The sequence below is a fragment of the Caretta caretta genome, chromosome 1 (assembly GCF_965140235.1).
Source record: "Caretta caretta isolate rCarCar2 chromosome 1, rCarCar1.hap1, whole genome shotgun sequence".
Classification (NCBI taxonomy): Eukaryota; Metazoa; Chordata; order Testudines; family Cheloniidae; genus Caretta; species Caretta caretta.
Window position 1 is genome coordinate 253,249,808 of NC_134206.1, and position 17,545 is coordinate 253,267,352.

The window sequence follows — 17,545 nt, forward strand, 5'->3', positions numbered from 1 at the left end:
GGAGCCCCACAACAGAATATCCCATAGCCTAGTGGTTAGAGCACTCTGAGAGGAGGGAGACCCCTGTTCAAATCCATTCTCTCCCCTCTGGCAGGGATGAGGGAGTTGAACCTGGATTTCCCACATCGCAGGTGAGAGCTCTAACCACTGGGCTAAAAGTTATAAGGTGGGCAGCACCACTTCTTCCTCTGGTTGGATTTTGAATAGAACCCAGTAGGGTTCCAGTAGTTACGCTTAGAGGCTACCTACAGGATCAGGCCCCACATACAAATTAGGCAGCTGAACACCTATCTTCCCTGGTTCACAAATCATTCTGGAGCTTAGATGGGAGATAGGCATCTGGATGCCTAGAGGGAGGTAGCAGTGCGCATGCCCCAGTGTATGAAACTTTGGCACTTAGGGAACTTTTACAGTGGAAAATTACATGCCAAGTGAGTTTAGGTGCCTACAGGGTTAGGCAGTGGTCATGCAGGTGATGCATGGATCACAGTAGTGCTGCACTTGGGGATTTAGGTGCCTAACTCTGGACACCTAGACACCTAAGTTGCTTTGTGTTTCTCATCCATAATACACTTAAAATCATTATGGCAATAAATAAAAATCAATAAGCTATGCAAAAAAAGTTAATATAAAGCTTACTTAAAAGACTCATTGTCTGATCAGTCTCAGGTTGAAAGGGACGTCATCCAGCACTGTTAGCCTGTTGCACTTGGGACTTTGTCTTGGACCCTTGAAAGGTGGGTGGTACTGGGGCAGCACTGAAGGATATCTGAAATTCATCCCAAAGACAAAACCCAACTATTAATCTCAGTCCATGCTCATGCAAGCATCAAGAGAAGTGCAAACGGCAGGAGTTATCCAGATCCTATCCAACCAATAACCAAACTGTCCCAATCTCAAGGTACCTACAAGTGTAAGATCACTCTATTTGGTAACCACAGCTGATCATATTACATCAGTCTAACCTCAGTGATACAAAGGCAGGTATGCAACAGCATCATCAAGTGAGAGATGTAATCATAATCTGGGGGTGACATTTTAATGGTGGTAAAAATCTCTGACCACAGCTGACATACTGTCTTCTAAAGTCAGACCCAAATAAACAGCTATGACTAGATGTCAACCCACACTATCTCTTTATGTTACTTCATAAAAACTTGCAAGGAAATGCTCTCTACTCCCAATTCTCTTCTGGTTCAACCAATATAATTTAGGATTAATCTTAGCAGTTCTAAGCCACGGGATCATGGAGTGTCTCGACACCGACGCCAAGATACCTAACAACCACCCAGAGTCTGAAGAGGCAGAAACATACAGTGACTGTGTACAGGGCCAGCTCTAAGTTTTTTGCCACCCCAAGCAAAAAATTTTTTGCTTCCCTCATCCCTTTTTTTTTGGCTTTTACACAAGTTTGCATTTTGCAATTTCTTTTTTTGTTTTGTTTTGTTTTTCTGTTTAAAATTTTTTAAAAAATGAAAACAGAGAATTTGTAGTTAGTGAAATAAAACAATTTCCTACTAGTGTGCTCATTTAATTTTAAGCATTGAGAAATGTTTGAGAAATGCTTGTCTTGGTCTAATCAACTGTGAATAATTTACGTCCTGAGTCCAACTTTTCAGTATAAGTGAATCTGACTTTTCTCAAAGCTGTATGTGTGTTTGAAAGAATAATTTCCCCCATTTTCTAAATATATTCTCCTGTTTAGCACTTTCTTTACCGAAGTGACAGAATCTGCCAATCCTATTGCTGTTTCAGTGCCACATTTCCATGCTATGCTAAGCCAGTCCTTCTGCAGGGAGTATTTCTTGTTAGTATGGCACAGGAAAAAAGGTAAAGCACACGCACAAAATCTGTGGAGGTTCCTTTGCTCTGGCAGGAGAGGGAAAAAATAACTGGCAAATCTGGTTCACAACTGAGATCAGACTGACTGACTGCAGTAACAAAGCCAAGTAAAGTTTAAAATGGATTTAAAGTTAACAGCGTGGCCTTGTAAAAGACCATTTGAGATTTTTTGACTACAGTCTCTGGCTTTTGTCCTTTGGGGGCACAACCTGAAAGTTACTTGTTATCTGTATGTATTTTTTGGAGTTCTGATCTCAGAGCATAACTTTTTGAAGAATATGTTGGTACATCTGTAAAACAATTTACAGCTAGAGTGGAGGAGCTGGCAGCAGCAGCTGTGCAAAAGGCTGCTCAGCATGGGCAATTATTGCTCCAGCTGTTTGGACAAAGACACAAAATCCTAAGAGGGGAAAGGGTGGCGGATTTGGCAGCCCAGGAGCGGCGGCTGCATTGCCTGCCTGGAGCCGGGCTCGTGTGGACTGAGCTGGCAGGCTCAGAGTGACTGGGATTTCCACCCTCTCCCTCCCACGGGAGGCTGGCACTGGGGAGAGGCATCAGGCACCTGCCCGGAGATGCCGCCAGAGAGCAGGTGGACCGTGCAGCCGGGGAGGGGGGCTGCCACGGCCGCCAGAGTGCCTGCCAGTGCCCTCTGCGCTCACCAACATGTTTTACTTCGAGATGGTGATCATGGCAGGGACCATGATGCTGACCTATTACTTCGAGTACACAAGACACCTTAACGGTCAATGTGCAGGTCTTCTTCCGCTACAAGGGCTCCTACCCAGGGCCGTCTCTAGGCTGCCGCCTCTGGAAATGTGCCGCCCCAAGCACATGCTTGCTTTGCTGGGGCCTAGAGCCGGTCCTGACTGTGTATTATCTGCATAATAGTAATAACCTAACCTAGGTTTCTCACCAAGTTCTCCAGGGCTCATCCACACTAGAGCTTCTGGTTGTGCTGTAACTCAAGTGAATTGATAACCAATTAGTTAAAGGTAACTGACATTACTGTAGACAAACACTTGTAAATACTAACGTAGACACCAGCCACAAATATTTGTTACTTGTTATGGTTCATCCTAGGTCTTATCCCAGAAACAAAGCCTTTTGTAGATAGTCTATAACAACTGTATTAGTTAACTCAAGTCAATTGGCAGTCAGTCAATCAGCTTGAGTTCCAGCACAATCAAAAACTCTAGTGTGGACTTACTCTTGTGTTATATCCAAAAACTGAAGAGCATCAAAGCCAACTCCAGTCCCTTGGTGACAGACTGTTTCAACAGAAAAGAAGGGTGTGGGGAATTCTAGAAAAACAAAATGTAAAAGAGAAAACTTCAGTCAATCGTGTTAGGGAAGTTCTACCACTAATCCAATTTCCTGCATATAACATATTGGCAAAGGGTGTATCTTCATGGTAAAACACTTAACAAAATTAGCATTCAGTATTATGGGCCACCTCCTAAGCTGGTGGAATATAGACCCATTGAAACGAATGTAACTATTGTGATTTACACCAGCTGGTGATCTAACCCTAAATGACGTACTGTCTATTAAATAGGGCCCCTTGTGCTCATATTTGATATGAAATTCACAGTCAAATTTTCTTTAATTCTTTCCTCAGAGCCTGGGGTTGCAGCCAAATGTTTTGAACATTGTCCAGCCTAAGCACTGTGCAGCAATTGTGACAATCAGTAAACACTTACTGTACAGAGACTTTAAGTTACTGAACTAGCAGGATCTATTCTAACTCAATTGCACATTTCGGGCCTGATCCAAAGCCCACAGAACTCAATAGTGTCTCATGGACTTCAACGGACTTTGGATCAGGTCCATAGAGAGGATCTATCTAAGGGTATAAAAACTCTTCTTTCTGTGACCTTAATAAGCTGATGGCCCTCCTGCTACAGAATCTCCGAAACAGCAGGAATTTTACTCCAGGAACTGATGCCTTGAACTACAACGTTTGAAAAAGACTTAATAGTCCAAGCTAGCCCCCTACTAGGTTAAATTACAACATAAGAGCTTCCATGCTCAATTCTTCTTTCCTCATTGAAATGCTAGTGCTAATGTCCTCAAATTGCTTAGATAAAAACAAAAAAAAACAAAAAAACCTAATACGTCTTGGAAGAAAAGGACAAAACTTCCCTTATGAAAACGTATTCAGGTTGTGCAAAGAATGGAGAAAAGACATTTACAATTTAAACTACTAAAAAAATGAGCAACCTGATACTGCTCTAATTTTTCCTTTATCATAGTGGTATCTTCTATGATCTAAACTAAAAGTTTTGTTATTGTTTCAAATAGCCTGTTCCGATTTAATTGTTAATGGTTGCAATGGCAAGGCATGTGGTAAACAACTGATGATCTTACAATAATAAACCTATGCATAACTTATGTCTGTGATAACAGGGATACATAGAAAGATAACATTTTTCCTGACTGTTTCATCTTCTCCAATCCTATATGGAGGCAGTGTACTTATTTTTTATAATTATTTTATTATATTAGTGCCTAGAAGCTTCAATTGAGATCAGGACCCCATTGTGTTAGGCACTGTACAAACACCTAGTAAGAGACAATACCTGCCCTCAAAGAGATTATAGTCTAAATAGACAAAACAGGAAAATGGTGGGAAGGGAAAGTGACTTGCCCAAAGTCACACATGAGTTCAGTGGCAGTCCTAGGATAGGCAGCTTGGTCTTCTGATTCCTAGTCCAGCATCCTAACCAATGTGCCACGGTGGTTTTCAGGTGAAGTTTGTACAAATCTACTCCATCAGTGCTTCATCAAGGCACATAAAATCGACAGTATTTAGGAAAACAAGATAAACACTAATGTGCACAGACATTAAGGTTACAGGCATGCCCACAAGATAATCGAGACAAGACAACAGCCAACAGTTCAGATAAGGAAGGGAGTGGGGCAAAGTATGTAGGAAAAATTCCTGGAAGAACTGGATTTTAAAGGAGAGATTGGCCTGGTTTTTTACCTTGAAACTCTAGTTGCCCAGTGTATAAACTAATCTTACTCTTAAACATAAAACACGCTTTTAAACATTTGTTGCAAACATTTACAACAAATCTCAGCTCAGACTTTTCAAAGGGAGCTTTCTGATGCTTTTGCATGAAAATTCGCCTCTCAGGCTGTTATATAGGAGGCTTTTCACTATACACATTCTATTGATATCATGTCAAATTCTGAATGTCTGTCTTGGCTCACTGAAGACCTCAGGGTACTTTTTGATCAGTTTAAGATAACTGAAGTTTAAATATAGATAGTGAGAGGATGGCCAAATCAGAAAAGCACCTTGAAGAAACAGGTCTAGACTGAAAAATGGTAACTCTGAAGAGAAAAAGAGGAAGAAGGAAACATTGCAAAGGGGGCAGTATGTTTTTTTAAAAAATAATTAAAGAAAGTTTGCTTTACATAGCATTTTGATTTTATGAAATACTCTGAAAGTGTGGCCAGTTTTGGATGGGGAAATGGCGAAGGCTTCTCCCTAGACCCAACTCCTTCGGACACTATCAATCACCCTCAATTTGTTTTTGAAAGGCTAATGACTGCGAAAAGGAACCTTCCCAGAGCTGATTAATATTCTGAGGTGGGTGAGGGAGTACTTACCTCACGACTCTTTCTGTGAGGTTGCTCTGTTGAGTGACCTCTCTCACAAAATACTTGCCAAGTAGGAAATCCATGACTGCAGGGACAGACACGTCACCAATCAAGAGAAGAAAGGAAAATGTAAAAACTTCTAGTTATATTTTATTACTAACTGGGAGTAGGGACTTTATGTTGTTTTTAATGCAATTGCCTTTAATTTACCTGACTGCCTAGCTACCATAAGAATCTGAGGTTCAAGAATATGATGTTACGCACTGTTAGGCCAGATCCTTAACTGGTGTAAATCAGCCTAGCTCCATTGACTTCAGAGCTACACTGGTTTACATCTGCTGAGGATCTGGCCCCGTTGCCTCTACTCTCCTCTGTATTCTCAAAGTTGTGTTAGAAACGTGCCTCAGAAGGCATGAGAAAGACTCATCGCCTGCAACATCTTCACACAATGGCACAGGCTTTAAGCCAGAACTCTCTATTTCTTTTGTCTGCTTTTTTTCTGCCCCAACCTTAACATTCCTTAAATGTTGGTATTTGTATCAAATAGCATTTCTGAGGCTTTATTAGACTCCATAGCCTCTGACAAGTTAAAGGAAAACTATTGTGCCCACTTGGTACATGGGGTGTAACTCAAAAACAATAGCTCCGCTCCTTTATTTATATATTTAGTCTATTGCAACCCCCTCTTAGTAAACCCCAGGTGTTTGTGGGCATAATGCTCCCAATGCAGCAGAAAAGAGTTTATTGTGAGGAGTCTTTTCTTCGCCACTTGTCCTAAACCTGTTCGCAAAGTGCTACATGGGTTCTACCGATCACCATAAAAATCAAGAAACAAGAAGTCCTCTGTAAGCCTGCCCAGCAGTGTCACTATGACATTAGTTGTGACAGCTTTGTGACCCTGTATTGTCTGGGCTTCATTCACAAGCCTCTTTCTTTTCTTTTTGCTCTCTGTCTGTCTCTCTCTCTCTCTCCTTGTTGTGAGGCGGGGGGGGGAAGGAGTGGGGGGGAAAAAAGAAGAGAGCCTTTATAGGCATTTCTATTTACTGTAAAAAAAAAAAAAGCAGTGGGCAAAGGGAAGAGTTGATTTTTTTTTAAACTACAGGGCAGCTACATTAGAAAACATTGGATGGAGTTACTGTAGTTATGGTTTCAAAAACCATCTGCAAACAAGTACAGATACCGTAGCAAACTGTGCCCTTAGGAATTCTTTCTTTTTAAGTTCCCTCTTGCTATTATAAGCCCAAGTTTGGCAACGAATTTATGTGACAGCTATGAAGGTAGTATTAAAATTGTGAATAGTGGCTAACAGTTTTCATGCCTCAATGCTAGCATCTTCACAATTTGCTACACAGCAGTGAATGCTAGACTGAGGTTGATGAATGAGATGGGAGGGGGCTGCAGACTGAAAGGCCCTGGTTCTTGTTCTTATTATCAGCGTATGTTATGGGGAGGGCTGTGGAAAGGGAGAGACGTGACCTGTGGGGCCCTTTCTTTCTTCCTTTCTCATGTTTCTGTGAGTGTGTGTTTGAGAAGGGGTGAGAATGAATGGAGGGGGACAGCCCGGGGGTTCCCTTTTTGTGACCCTCTGTTTTGAAGGTAAGGAGAGTGCAAATGGGAGGGAAGAAATGGGGGTGCAGACTGAAGGGCAATGGATTTCTCTCTCATTTAACACCAAGTCTGAGGAAAGTGGATGGGGGGGGGGCTTACAGACTCTTGGCCCTTTCTAATGTGTGTGAGAGAGAGATGAGAGTGAGGTGTGAATGCAAGTGGACAGCTGAGAGGGAGGCAGGCTGTGGAATGCTCACTCTCTCCTGAGCATACATATAGCTGTGTTTGATGGGCTTTGGGGGAGCTAATTCTGAGGTGCCTCAGTCTCTTTCTCCCATTTCTGTTCAGCTGGTAAAGGGGGGTGAGGGAGTGGGGATGCAGGGTGTGTGCAGATGAGGGTGAAGGGCTTTAGAAAGGGGAACAGGCTGTGGAAGTTCGGGTATGTCAGTGTGTACTGAAATAGTGGGAGAGGGAAGTTGAGAAGGGCGGGGTGTGCCTAAGGGGAAGAGAAGCCTGGGGTTTCTGAATAGCATGACAAAGGGGAAAACAGACTGTCTTCTATTTTTTATGTGTGTGATTGTTGGGTCAGGTTGTGGATAGGCAGGAGCAGCTGAAGGGATGACAGAATACAGGGCCCTCCTTTTCTCCTCTGCACTTGTGCTGAATTTGAGGGAGAGAGGGTTGAAGAGGAGGAGGAGGTGGTTGGAGGAGTGTGGGGTGAGCTGGATGAAGTGGCAGTGTTGGGGGTTAAGGATGGGCGTGCAACCGTAGAGGAGAGACAGTGTGTGGTCCCCTTTCTTCCTCCTTTTTGTAAAGGGTCTTGCAGGGGAGTGGGGGCAAGTCAGAGTGTTTGAGCTCTCTACCTCCCCCACATCATGAACTACCCTTGGGGTGGGTGGGAGGAGGAGAAGCCATAATGATAAGTGTTTGAGAGTGGCACAGGGGAGCAGGTTAGTAGTGGAAAAGACTCAAGACTAAAGTTGAAGCTGAAGAAGAGAAAAGGAGCAATATGATCAATATGGTTTCATTGTTGGGCCCCGCTTACCTCCGCGGGAGACCATCTGCTCCCTGTCAATGCATCACCTGCTTGTCTGGCCTGTTGGCTGGGCAACCAGTGGGCGGAGGGATTAAGGAGATGGAGTGAGTTTGTGTTGCAGAGGGAGGCTTGTTTTGTTCCCTCATGCTGATCTGGAAGGTGGGGGGAGGTGGCTGGGATGAATGTGGGGAAAAGGGGCTGGACTAGATGGGAAGCAAGCTACTCACTTCTTTGGGAGGCCTTGAAACAGAAGGAAAAACAGCTACTTAGAACTGAGGCGAGGATGCTGCTGTTGCTCACATTTCTCAGAGATGCCGCAAGGAAGCCCCCCCCCCCCCTTTCCCTCAACCTTTGCTGAAGGACAAACTGGCTCTCCACCATCAGGGACAACAACAACCTGTTGCAGTAACTAAAATAGGCAAAGAAATTTGTTTCAGATTGCAGAGGTTTCAGAATCCTTTTCCTGCTCCCTGGAGTATTTATGTCGCACAGGGGTTCTCAAACTTAATTGCACCACACCCTCCGTCTGACAACAAAAATTACTACACGACCTCAGGCAGGGGGACATGAGCCTGCCCGAGCCCTGCTGCCCCAAGCAGGGGGGCTGAAACCAAAGGGCTTCAGCCCCAGGCAGGGGGCCTGTAACCTGAGCCCCACCACCCAGTGCTAACGCCCTGGGGCTTTGGCTTTAGTCCCAGGCAGTGGGGTTCGGGCTTCAGCTTTGGTGATGGGCCCTAGCAAGTCTAATGCCAGCCCTGGCAACCCCATTAAAATTGGGTCACAGCCCACTTTGGGGTCCCAACCCACAGTTTGAGAACTGCTGATTATCACTATAAAAATCACTCCTGATGGATGTAGGCAGAGTGCAGGCCTGGATTATGCCTGGCCTAGACTAAGCAGCACATTTCTAACTACAATATACTGCTTTATTTCTCCGATCTGTACTGACAGTTTGGTACAGAGAACAGATCATGATGGTGGAAGAGTGTGCACAGCACCACTGCTCATCTCATTGAGCAGTGGCCTATCTGCAACTAAAGTTATACAGAAGAGAATGGAAGTAAAAATTGATACCATCACCTCACAACTACTTAACTGAAAACATTTTTTCCAGGTTTTACAAGGGACTTTTCAAACTGCAACTAATCAAAAGGAAGGGTTAAAAATTGAAATTGAGGTTTAAAGCAGTATAGTTTGGCCTTGTAAAGAAGCACATTGTTATCCAGAAAGCTGGGGATATTATTGGAAAAGCAGAAGCCTTCAGGTGTTACACACCAGTGGAAGCACCGAGGGTGATAAGTCTGCAAATGGGATCCAAAATTACTGAACATTTATTGTAAATAAAATTTGATCCATTTTACAGATGGTTAAGAGTACAGCATATTAAATCCCAGACCCATCCATGCTAGGGTATTCAAGATACCACTGAGAAATTACTATGTGCTAATTCTGGGGAAGTAAAATCATAAAAACATAGATCTGAAAGTCCCACCTCCCCATCCCAACACACACACACTGAGGCAGGACCAAATCTACCTAGATCATCCCTGACAAAGTGTTTGTCCAACCTATTCTTTAAAATCTCCAGAGATGGAAATTACACATCTTCCTTGGAAGCCTATTCCAGTGATTAACAATCTGTACAGTTGGAAAGTTTTTCCTAGTACCTAACTCAGGGGTTGGCAACCTTTGGCACGCGGCCCATCAGAGTAATCCACTGGTGGGCAGTGAGACATTTTGTTTACATTGACCGTCCGCAGACACGCCCCCCCCCCGCCCCCCGCAGCTCCCAGTGGCCATGGTTTGCCGTTTGTAGCCAATGGGAGCTGCGGGAAGCAGCAGCCAGCCCGGCCACGTGCTGAAGGTTGCCGACCCCTGATCTAACCTAAACCTCCCTTGCTGTGGATTAAGCCAATTATTTCTAGTCCTACCTTCAGTGGACATGGAGAATGATTGATCACCATCCTTTTTATAATGGTCTTTTAATATATTTGAAGACTTATCAGGACCCCTCTCAGTCTCCTTTTCTCAAACCTAAACCAGTATTTTTTTAACCTTTCCTCCACAGGTCCGATTTTCTAAATCTTTCTGCGCTGCTCTGCACTGGGCTCCCTCCACTTTATCCACATTTTCCCTAAAGTGTGATGCCCAGAACTGGGCACAGTACTGCATCTGAGGTCTCACCAGTTCTGAGTAGAGCAGGGCAATTACATCCCCTATCTTACATATGACACATATTAATACAGCCCTGAATGACAGCCTTTTTTGCAACTGCATCATATTGTCAGCTCATATTCAATTTGTCATCCACTAGAAGCCATAGATCCTTTTCAGCAGTACTGCCACTAGCCAGTTATTCCCCATTTTGTAGTGGTGCATTTGATTTTTCCTTCCTAAATGTAGTACTTTGCACTTAACTTTATTGAATTTCATTTTGTTGACTTCAGACCAATTCTCTAATTTGTCAACATTGTTTGGAATTCTAATCCTGTCTTCCAAAGTGCTTGAAATCCCTCCCAGCTTCGTATCATCTGCAAATTTTAGAAGTATACTCTCTACTCAATTATCCAAGTCATTAATGAAAGTATTGAATAGTACTGGACTCAGGACTGCCCCCTGCAGGACTCACTGGATAACTACTTTTTGAATATGGTGTTTCAACTAGTTGTACACCAACCTTATAGTAATTTCACCTAGACCACATTTTCCTAGTTTACTTATTAGACTGTCATGTGGAACTGTGTCAAAAGCCTTACTAAAAACAGCAAGGTATAGCATGTCTACTGCTTCCCCCACATCTACTAGGCCAATAATCCTGTCAAAAAAGGAAATTAGATTGGTTTGGTATGATTTGTTTTTGAAAAATCCATACTGACTATTCCCTATAACCCCATAATCCCCTAGGTGTCTACAAGCTGATTGTTTAATAATTTGTACCTGTATCTTTCCAGGTATCAAAGCTCGGCTGACTGATCTATAATTCCCTGGAGCCTCTTTATTCCCCTTTTTTAAAAATAGGTACTATGTTGGCCTTCTCCATTTCTGTGGGACTTCTTTTATCTTCAAGAACTGATGGAGGATGGTTCAGCCAGTTCCTTAAGCACCTTAGGATGAATTTCATCAGGCACTGTGGACTTGAATACATCTAACTTACCTAAATATTCTTTAGCCTTTTCTGTTTTTTGCATATGTGGAAATCCACTCTTTATGGACTCTTACTCTGCACTCCCACAGAGCAGAGTCAATAATACTAATGTGCTGAACATAGTGGAGCTGTGAAAAATGTTTGCACTGAAACACCAACATTTGTCTTTCAGGGCATTTGATTACAAACTCAAAATTTAAGCCAGAGGCTTCCAAAGTAATGCTAAGTGTCACAGATCTTTCAAATGAACATAGACTGATTTTGTGCATTGCATCTAAATCAGACACCAGGAATTTTGCAGACAAAATCAGTACAAAATGGTGGCTTTGACCGAGTTTCCCTTTAGGTTTTAGATCTTTTCAATCTCAATGTAAAACTTGGAGACAGGGGAGAGGGATACACAAGCACAGGTGGAGTGAAGCCAAAGTTTCATGCAAACCCCTGTAAAGTGAAACCACAGAGATTTCCACACCTCTAGTACATACCAAAGATAATATATACACACAGGCAAACCTGTTTGTACATAAATCATTCCAAACAGAATGTTTCTCAAAAGAGAAACTGTCAACTATAGCAACTGCAAAAAATTTATTACTGTGGGGGTTTTATGCTGCAGAAGGCTATGCACGCAGTCTTAGTTTTACAATGAATCCTATCAAACAGAATCAGTGTAGTCTAGGGCAGTGCTTCTCAAGCTATCTGATGTGGGGGACCAGCAATTTTTTTTCCCAATGTGCGCGCAGACCGGCATCCGATGGCTCGCGGACCGGCACCGATCCGCGGACCACCACTTTGAGTAGCACTGGTCTAGAGATATGAGCACAGAACTGGGATTCAGGAAGTCCTCATCACAGTTCTGATGTGAACTCCCTTCTCTGGCCTTCAGAAGGTCACACTTCAACTCTCTGCCTCCGTTTTTCCCGTAAAAAGAATGAGAATATATATAGCTTGCAGTCAGGAGCATGGTGAGGATTCACTAGTTAATGTATGTAAAGTTTTGAACATGCAAAGTGAATGTTATTAAAATCTGTTTCTGTAGAAGTGACAATTGAATGTATCTCTAAGTAGACCTTGCTAAAGAACAGCAACAAAAATCTTCCAGGTAGACCTATCAAAACACCTACTGTATCTGGCCCACCAAGATAGAAAAGGAAGTTTGTTAGTATTTAATCTCGCTTCAAGTAGCTTTTTATGTGCTCCATTTGATCCTCAGATATATTAATGGAGTTTTCCATTGGCATTCAGTACCCAATAAGAGGTAGGTGCTTTTAAGCGTCCCAACTCACCATCCTCACTCGTTGCTTGAGCCAATATGGAGAAATCAGCCTCTTACAGTGGACAGATTTTTACTGGTAATGTTATTCTTTCATAGTCTATTGTAACTTCAGAGCAATGCATGTAGAAGGCGCTTGGAATATTTGAATTCTGGATTTGTCTTGCATTTTAAGAAGCATTTCATAAACCAATAAAAGGTTCTCACACCAGTTATACAGTAAATGTGGAAGGAAGAACAAAAGTCGCTTTTAAAATGCTTAAATCAAATAGACAACTAATTCTGAGAAACTGTAGCAGAGCACATAGCTCATCAAAGTACAAAATACAGCTTCTATACTCTCCTTAAACAACCTACTGGCAAAGTTGTCTGTATCTCAAGTACAGGTTTGTGCGTACATTTTTCTAAATAGTAAACTTCTATGAATAAGAAATTCCAGCTATAATTACCATTAATGTTATTAACAAATTCCAGATGAGAGAGGTTCAGGACATGAAGACAAAGAATGAGTTTACCATAAACAAACAAACACATTCCAAGTTGATTTCTTCTCTCCTCCATCCATTTGGACTTGGTGTCTAAGCAGTGACAAGTACAATGGACAGAAGAATGCAGATGTAACATTTCTGAACCTTTGAGGAAATATACCAATCAGGTAAATTAATATCATTGCAGCGTGTTTTGTTAGACAGTGTTTCTCAAACTTTTTCATAGCATGCACCACATGTTAACAGAGAGATTGACTTTTGGATCACCTCCCCTCCCTTTAGAGATTGCATAACATTGCTGTTACAGGTGCAACAATCGCTTGTGTGGAAAACATCATATAAAGAAGGAATTATATATTTAATTGACTTGAGTGTTTTGAAAAGTTAATCACACTGTCTATTTTTGGCTCATTTTATCACTGCTCCTCTCTTCTGTTGTTCCCAGTTGGAAACAAGGAGAAGCAACCAGCACCATGTGACCAGCCAGCTCTCTGCAAACCATTAGTCTGTGTTCTGTAGACCAGCAGCAATCCATGGACAGAAACATGGTTCCATTTGGGATTAGTGGGTGAGAAGGTTCCCCACATTTAATATAGTTGGTACTGAAATAATTAACTGCTTTGCAGTGTAGAAATAACCTTGAGGATTACTTCCTGAGATGTTTTTGCAAAATGTGTTGTATAACTGACAAAAACACAATTATGCTTAAGTCTGTGTTGTACAGTCACTTTCAAGACTCATGAATGGAAGTTGAGTGTTAAATAAACCCATGACATTCCAGACTTCTGATATCACAGGCATAAAAATAAATGCTTAGCATTCAGGCAGCAAATTCACTAAATAAACCTCACATTACAATAACAGGTGACCAATGGTGAAAAAGCTTTTAAGTCATCATACATGAACTAGACATAGAGATACAGTTAGAACATAAGAACCGTCAGAGCGGGTCAGACAAATGGTGCATCTAACCCAGTATTCTGTCTGACAGTGGCCTGTACCAGAGCTTTAGAGAGAGTGTACAGAACAGGGCAGTTGTAATACATCACTTTCTCCAGCTTTCTGGCAGTCAGAGGTTTAGGGTTACCCCAGACATGGGGTTACAGCCCTGTCCATCCTGGCTAAAAGCCATTGATGGGCCTATCCTCCATGAACTTCTCTAATTCTTTCTGGAACCAGTTATTGTCATGGGATATTGTGATGGTCAAAAGTATGAGTTCCACAGGCTAATTGTGTGCTATGTGAAAATGTACTTCCTCTTTTTAGTCTTAAATCCACTGTCTATTAATTTCACCAGGTGACCCCTGGTATTTGTATTGTGGGAAAGGGGTAAACACCACTTCTCTACTCACTTTCTCCACTATGATGTTTTATAGACCTCTATCATATCCCCCTTTAGTTGACTTTTTCTAAACTGAGCAGTCCTAATCTTTTAGTTTCTCCTTGTATGGAAGCTATTCCACACACTTGATCATCTTTGTTGCCCTTCTCTGAACCTTTTCCAGTTCCACTATATCCTTTTGGAGATGAGGCAACAGGAACTGGACACAGTATCAAGGTGTGGGTGTATTATGGATTTATATAGTGGCATTATGGCATTTTCTGTCTTATTTTCTATTCCTTTCCTAATAGTTCCTAACATTGTTTGCCTTTTTGACCGTTACTGTGCACTGCACTGAAGTTTTCAGAGAACTATCCACTGTGTCTCCAAGATCTCTTTCTTGATGGGTTCTAAATTGGGTGTTACCACTTATTACATATGTGTAGTTGGGATTATCTTTCCAATGTGCATTACTTTGCTTTTATCAACATTTAATTTCATCTGCCATTTTGTTGCCTAGTCACCCAGTTTTCTGAGATCTCCCTGTTCTTCTGCAGTCAGCTTTGGACGTAACTATCTTGAATAATTTTGTATCATCTGCAAGCTTTGCCACTTCACTGTTCACTCCCCGTTCCAGATCATTAATAAATGTTGAACAGCACTGGTCTCAGTACAGATCTTTGGAGGACATACTTGGGAGTTGCAGATGTATTGATACAATATGCATTTATTTATAAGCTAGACATTGTATTGTTTGTATAAGTGATGGATTATACATCCCTGGGGCCTCAGCCAATTTAGGGGCCCCTGGAAAAAGCTCCCCCCGCTGCAGCCCCAGGGCTGGAGGAACTCTCGCTCCCCGCCATGGCCCTGGGACCATGGCAGGGGCACAGAGCTTCTCTGGTCTTGGGGCTGCAGTGGTGGGGAGGGGCAGAAAGGAGCAAGCAGGGGGCAGGGCCACAGGGGAAGGAGCAGAACAAGGGCGGGGCCACAAGCGGAAAAAGGGTGGAACAGGATGGGGCCACGGGCAGAAAGGGACAGGGCCACGAGCAGAAAGGATGGGGCAGGGCCTTGGTTCCAGTGCCAGGGCCCCTTCCACTTGCTCCAGCCCAGGGCCACAGGAGACCTTGATCTGCCTCTGGTTTGTATTTTGTATTCAAAAAACTTACATTCTTTTTCCTGCCTGGCCTGCACCAACTGTAGGGACAATTACAGCAAGTTCTGGACCCTCCCAGTGAAGCAGGAATTGCAGGAGCCTTCCATCACTGCAGCCCTGGTAGGAAGACTTTCTGCAAAGGGCAGCTCAAAAAACCAAACTGAACTAAGCTCTTGGGGTTAGTCCTACTCTGGGATAGACCCATGCAACTCTCCCTGAAGTTTTGCTTGCACTTTAACATCAGATTTAGACCGTTCACTAATATATGCTGGCTAGCATATACATATACATCATATTATTAATGTGTCTTATCCTCATCATATGCATATTAATGTTATTGGTACTTAATGCATACTAAGTACAAATATTGTAACAGTGATATAGCCTAAATTAGCCTATTCCATAATCCTGTTTGCTGATGCTAAGTATCCCATAACACCATGCATTTGCTGAAGCAAGCATTTGGCACAGGCAGATAGGAAACTTGTCAAAAATCAAGACACTTTCATTCTCTGTCGTAGTACAAGCCACGGAAGTACCTTCACAGATCAGCACCTGGAATACTAATATCCCCAAAACAAAGATAAGGTTGGAAGAGAACAACAAGTTAGGGAACTGGAATAAACTGATGGGTTGTTGTCAAGGTTCCTCCCCCACTCTGAACTCTAGGGTACAGATGTGGGGACCTGCATGAAAAAACCTCCTAAGCTTATCTTTACCAGCTTAGGTCAAAACTTCCCCAAGGTACAAAATATTCCCCCCGTTGTCCTTGGAATGGCCGCTACCACCACCAAACTAATACTGGTTACTGGGGAAGAGCTGTTTGGACGCGTCTTTCCCCCCAAAATACTTCCCAAAACCCTGCACCCCACTTCCTGGACAAGGTTTGGTAAAAAGCCTCACCAATTTGCCTAGGTGACTACAGACCCAGACCCTTGGATCTTAAGAACAATGAACAATCCTCCCAACACTTGCACCCCCCTTTCCTGGGAAATGTTGGGTAAAAAGCCTCACCAATTTGCATAGGTGACCACAGACCCAAACCCTTGGATCTGAGAACAATGAAAAAGCATTCAGTTTTTTACAAGAAGACTTTTAATAAAAAATAGAAGTAAATAAAATAAAGAAATCCCCCCTGTAAAATCAGGATGGTAGATATCTTACAGGGTAATTAGATTCAAAAACATAGAGAACCCCTCTAGGCAAAACCTTAAGTTACAAAAAAGATACATAGACAGAAATAGTTATTCTATTCAGCACAATTCTTTTCTCAGCGATTTAAAGAAATCATAATCTAACACATACCTAGCTAGATTACTTACTAAAAGTTCTAAGACTCCATTCCTGTTCTGTCCCTGGCAAAAGCAGCATACAGACAGACACAGACCCTTTGTTTCTCTCCCTCCTCCCAGCTTTTGAAAGTATCTTGTCTCCTCATTGGTCATTTTGGTCAGGTGCCAGCGAGGTACCTTTAGCTTCTTAACCCTTTACAGGTGAGAGGAGCTTTCCCCTGGCCAGGAGGGATTTCAAAGGGGTTTACCCTTCCCTTTATATTTATGACAGTTGTATTTTAGTGACACGTAAAGAAATGTGTAACTTGTAAAGTATCATAAATAATACCAGCTGAAATGTGTCTCTTGGGGAGCACATCTTCCACATAAGGTGACTGTAACATCGCTGCACGGGACTATTCTTTGGAGACTGCTACCATATAGAACCTTTTCTTCCTGTACCCTATGAATAATCCAGACTGACATTGGTTATTTGGTCTCTTGAGCATATTTCATAATACACCAAATTGTGGTAAAGCAATTGACTATACAATTTATCAACAAGACCCACTGTGAGTAGTGTTAATCAAATGACATTTAGAAAATTGGTTTAGCAACATAGTCTGGCACATAAAACATATTCTGCACCACGGCTTACAAGCAACTCTCTTAGTCTCTTTTGTAGCTAACATGTTAATGACAATCAGCAGGGACTATAATAACAATGATAGAGACTGCCACTGAACCATCAATATTACTCCTGAAGAAAAACAATGTATGAAAGATAGATCAGATTGTCTTCTTACTTGACTTTGTCTCCTGAGGCTTTTCATAGCACAATACTAACCCTCATCCC

At 42.4% G+C, this 17,545-nt stretch overlaps 1 long non-coding RNA gene across 1 annotated transcript; it reads left to right on the forward strand.

The window, feature by feature from the left end:
• The first annotated feature begins 6,958 nt into the window (after window positions 1-6,958).
• Window positions 6,959-14,884, forward strand: LOC125630487 (uncharacterized). Its single transcript, XR_007354683.2, has 3 exons — window positions 6,959-7,047; window positions 12,928-13,108; window positions 13,387-14,884. It is a non-coding gene; the product is annotated as an uncharacterized LOC125630487 (long non-coding RNA).
• Window positions 14,885-17,545: the final 2,661 nt, after the last annotated feature.